Here is a 5,428-nt window from a genome sequence, read left to right on the forward strand (position 1 = left end):
GGATTGGTTTACTGGTTTAACCCTTACTGTTTTATAGGTAAGGACTGGGCACCAAAATGAATTGGAAGCCAATGCAATTGATATAGGACCAGTGCAATATGGTCTACAAAATACACACCAGAATGCAATCTGGCTGCAGCATTTTGCACCAGCTGCAGTTTCTGAATGCTCTTCAAAGGCAGCACCATATAGAGTACTCTAAATGGGAAGTGATTAAGGCATGGATCATGGTGACTAGATCCATCTTCTCCAAAAATGGGTGCATTTGGTGTACGAGCCAAAACTGGGATGAGGCACTCCTGGCTACAGCGGCCATCTGGACATCCAGGAGCAATGCCAGATCCAGAAGCACTTGAAAACTGTGAACCTGATTCTTCAGAGGGAGTGCAACCCCATCCAGAACAGGCTGTACTCACACGTTTCAGTCTACTGACCATCAGAACATTTTTCTTGTCTGGATTGAGCCTCAGTTTTTAGCTTGCATCCAATCCATCACTACAATAGTCCAAACCATAGTCTGGGACTTTGACAGCCTCCTTGGCATCAGTTGAAAAAGAGAGGTAGAGCTCAGTATCATCAGCACAGGAATACCCAAAACTCAGGATGACCTCTCCTAGCTGCTTCATGTAGAAGTTAAAAAGCATTGGGGATAAAATAGAGTCCTGAGGATCCCCACAGGCTTATGGCCAAGGGGCCGAGCAATGATATCCCAGCACCACCTTCTGTAAATGTTCAGTAAAATAGGACTGGAACCATCACAAAACAGACATCTCCCAAGTCCAATATTAGCCAAATTTCCCAGAAGTATACTGGTTGATGGTAATGAATACCACTGAGAGGTCCAGCAGAATGAGGAGTACATTCCCCATTCCCCATCTCCAGGGATGCTCTGACTTGGATTCCTGCATTGAGCAGGGTGTTGGACTCGATGGCCTTGTAGGCCCCTTCCAACCCTACTATTCTATGATTCTATGATTCCAGTTCCTGGCATAGGTCATCCATCAAGGTGACCAAGGCTGTTTCAGTTCAAAAAATGGGCCTGAAGCTAGATTGGGAAGTACCCAAATAATCAGCTTCATCCAAGAAAACTGTAGCTGAGTTGTCATGCCCACTCTAGGGCTTTACTCAAAAAAGAAGTCTGCCTGATAATTGATCCAAGAATGGTGGGATCCAATGGTGATGGTGATAGTGCTCCCCCCCCCCAATTTAGCACTAGTGCTTTCTTTAGAAGTATAGGAACACAACTCTCTTTCAAAGAAACATTTACATCTCCACCATCCAACTTTTATCAACCAGGAGGATGGACACCGGTTTAACAGGAAAGTAGTTGGCTTAGTTCCAGCTGCTTAGTTCCAGCTGAGTCCGGACCGTGCTGACCAAAACTTTACTGCTTCCAGCTTCCGTTTGCTTCACTCACCAGAAGCTGCCTTCGATTATTGTGATTGTGCTGCATCTGCATCTGCACCTCCCAGCTATGAAGTACTGCAACTGCCGATCGCATCACTAGGAGCTTAAAGTCTAGCTGGAGCTGGACAGGCCAGAAGGACAGGAGGACAGAGAGCTTCAGCTGTTGGGCGGTATAGAAATAAATAAATAAATAAATAAATAAATAAGAAGGGCCTACCCTGACATTGGAATGCCCTGCTTTGGGGCCTACCGCCAGCAGAAATGCTGCCAGTCGTAGATCTATTCCTTTGAAGCTTTCCTTCAAAGCTTTAGGCCTCAGCAGAGAGGATGTTCTGCCTGCTCCCCTGGCAGGGAGGCACCTCTTCCCCACCCTAACTACGTCCAGTCAATGGATCTGGGCGTTAGGATTGCTCTCTCCATCTCCCCAGAATAATGCTTTACATCCCAAGATGTTAAATCTACCTTCTGTTTCCTCTGAAGCTGCAGTTCCTGTTTCTGGGTCTTCTGTTACTTCGTGAGTCTTTTTACTTAACATTCCCTAATTCCCACTGCTGATGATGTCAGGGAGAAGAAGAATTGCAGATGCAGAGAAAATGAGGCACTTTAGTACAGAGAGGCAAAGTTTTTCTACATAACTGTTCTATAATACGTTTGTATCACAGTGATGGTTTCACTCCGACCATCTGCGATACCTTGTAGAAAATGGCATGTTACTAGTGGACCATATAAGGTGAAAATTCTATAGAAAAGTATAGATTTTATATAGAACTATATAAGCTAAAGGAAGCTGCATGTGGACTTCTTCTGCAACATGCTGTGATACGGAAATCCATAGTTCAAATGCACCTCAGCCAAGAACTTGCTTGGTAGCCTCAGGGAAGCCACTTATCTGTTAACCTCATGTAATATGGAGATAATAGTGGCCTGCTTTACAGGGCTGTTGTAAGGTTTATAAGGTATGGGAAGTTCTTTGCATATGTAAGAAAAGCACTTAATAATTATTATATAATATGCAAACAATGGATTATTCACAGAGCTCTGGGTGCTAGCTGGTTCTCCTGGCAACTAAATCTTACAGGCACAGAAGCGTTTATGAAGTTAATGCAGAGCGGTCAGACAGTGCTCTACCATTATCTAGTCTGAATAATGTAATCATTATAAAACGAAGACAGTTTGGCCTAAGTTCATGAGCATTTGCACGTCTGGTGAGCATGAAAATAGAACCAAGATAAGATTACAAATAGCTGAGATACAGCAGTTTAAATACTTTCCCTGAAAATGCAGTTCTTACTTGTTGCAACATTTTCAGGTGTGTACTCAAACCTACCTTTTCTTAAACCAGTTTTTTCTGTCAGTGGTATATATTCAGGGAATCATAGAATCATAGAATAGTAGGGTTGGAAGGGGCCTACAAGACCATCGAGTCCAACCCCCTGCTCAGTGCAGGAATCCAAGTCAGAGCATCCCTGACAGATGGCTGTCCAGCTTCATCTTGAAAGCCTCCAGTGTGGGAGAGCCCACCACCTCCCTAGGTAACTGGTTCCATTGTTGTATTGCTCTAACAGTCAGGAAGTTTTTCCTGATGTTCAGCTGGAATCTGGCTTCCTATAACTTGAGCCCATTATTCCGTGTCCTGCATTCTGGGATGATCAACAAGAGATCCTGGCCTTCCTCTCTGTGGCAACCTTTCAAGTACTGGAAGAGTGCTATCATATCTCCCCTCAGTCTTCTCTTCTCAAGGCTAAACATGCCCAGTTCTTTCAGTCTCTCTTCATAGGGCTTTGTTTCCAGTCCTATGATCATCTTTGTTGCCCTCCTCTGAACCCTCTCCAGTTTGTCTGCATCCTTCTTCAAGTGTGGTGCCCAGAACTGGACACAGTACTCCAGATGAGGCCTAACCAGTGCTGAGTAGAGGGGAACTAGTACTTCCCGGGATTTGGAAGCTATGCTTCTATTAATGCAGCCCAAAATAGCATTTGCCTTTTTTGCAGATTGTAGGGATGTTGCTTTTCCTGGTGGCAATCTATTGCACACAACTCCCAATTTTAATCAATGGTGGGTTGTGTTGAGCAACTATCACAGCACATGTTATCTGCAGGCGCTGAGACAGCTATGGACCCTGGAAGTACTGGCAGTGTCTCAGCAATTGGAAACACATTAGCCATCACTACCTTAATTCTGTAAACAGGAAATGGTGTAGCAGACTCTGATAATTTGGCTTTCAACTGGGGTAGAACTAGTTTGTCAGCTCAGTGTATGTGTCTACTTGCTCTCTGTGTGTGTTTCACTGTTGTATGCCCTCTTTCTTTCGTCTGTCTCTTTGTGTTCATTCTCTCTCTCTCTCTCTCTCTCTCTCTCTCTCTCTCTCTCTCTCATTGTTCCCTCTTTTTCCCACTCTTCCCTGTCTGATCTCCCTCTCTCTCACTGTAGTACTGTATACAGTACGGACTTTATACAGTAGCTGCAAATACCAGTAAAGGGTGGCAAGGGGGGAGGGGAAGCCTCTATGAATTATTAAAAGAAATTTCAGTGGTTACTAAGGGGGTGGGGACAAATTGAAGGGTGTGTGTGTGGGGGAGTGAGCAATCTTGGATTTGGCTTGAGTAGGCAACTCAATTTACACCTCTGCCTCCCAAACTCCAAATAGCGTGCAAATTCTCTCTAACTCCTCAAAAGTGGCAAGAAAGACAACCTGCCTGTTATAGAAAAAAAGTTCAACCATATATGTTTATTCTGAAGTAAGTCTGTTCAGTTCAACAGGACTTACTCCTAAGTGAGAGTGCACTGTATGGCAACACTGAAGCTTGTTACTTACGCAGATTTACTCAGAAGGTGGGAAGGTGAAGCAGGACATGCCGCCGCCGGGCGGGTACGGGCCCATTGACTACAAGAGGAACTTGCCCCGGCGGGGGCTCTCGGGCTATAGCCTGTTCGCCATTGGAATTGGGACCCTCGTCTATGGCTATTATTCCCTTGTGACATGGAACCGAGAGAGGCGGTAAGTTTCCAGGCAGTCTCTGGCGCCTGAACATCGAGGACCTGGAGATGCGAGTGGCCATCTTTCCCCTTCTTATGGCTGAGGATGACCGCAGGATGCTACGCATCTTGCGTCAAAATCTCGACGAGGAGGCCAAGATCATGAAGGACATCCCCGGCTGGCAGGTCGGTGAGTCTCTGTTCCACACCACACGCTGGGTGCCCCCCACGCTCGACAAGCTCTTTTACCTGCACCCGCAGAGCGTGCTCGACAACGCTAAATTTGGTTGCCAGTTTTACGTGTGAGCGGCAGCAGGGTTTGTGTGAACCGCCCAGAGAGCTTCGGCTATTGGGCGGTATAGAAATGAAATGAAATGAAAATACATTCTTCCTCAACATAGTTTCACCTCCCCACTGCAATCCATGTAAATCTGTGTTTTTCCAACCAACTTGCCAGCCATCTCCTCAACTGTGCCCCTGTCTGCCTGAATGTTGTTCATTCTTATTGTTTCCATTCCTTTCATTTGCGCTCAGGTGCTCCCTCACTTTCAGAAAGTGTCCATTCCCTTGCCTGTTTTACCACCCAGTGTTACCTTCCCTCAAGGTCCTCGAGCTCCATGACATCCCTCCCTGTCAACTTCCCAGCCAACTTTGCTGCTCTTCATGTCTCTCCATCATACTCCACAAATATAGTCCTCTCTCCTAGGTAAAGCTCAGGGATCTGTCCTTCTGATCCTTGCACAGGAAGGCAGGATCAGAAGAAGAGATTCCCTTCCCCAGACAAGGGAGAAAGAAAATGAAATGCATAAATGCACTGAATGCATCCAAGATTAGTTCCAGAAGTGTCATTCCACCAGCAGAAGGATGCCGCTGGCAGAACCAGGCTTTGCTCTGGAGCAGATTTGGAGGGCATGCACAGGGACTGGTAGGGGAACAAGAGGACAAGGAGGTCCCATTTTGCCAGCAGCATATTTCCACTGGCGAATCTGGATCCAAGGCCCTGTTAAAAAATTTAAATCACTGCCAATCAGGATCACATCCATGG

At 45.9% G+C, this 5,428-nt stretch overlaps 1 pseudogene; it reads left to right on the forward strand.

Moving 5' to 3' along the window:
• The first annotated feature begins 255 nt into the window (after positions 1-255).
• On the forward strand, positions 256-4,752 carry LOC146354989 (NADH dehydrogenase [ubiquinone] 1 alpha subcomplex subunit 13 pseudogene; annotated as a pseudogene).
• Positions 4,753-5,428: the final 676 nt, after the last annotated feature.

This window comes from Heloderma suspectum, chromosome 2, assembly GCF_057233095.1.
Source record: "Heloderma suspectum isolate Gila_16-S chromosome 2, 16-S_ref, whole genome shotgun sequence".
NCBI lineage: Eukaryota > Metazoa > Chordata > Lepidosauria > Squamata > Helodermatidae > Heloderma > Heloderma suspectum.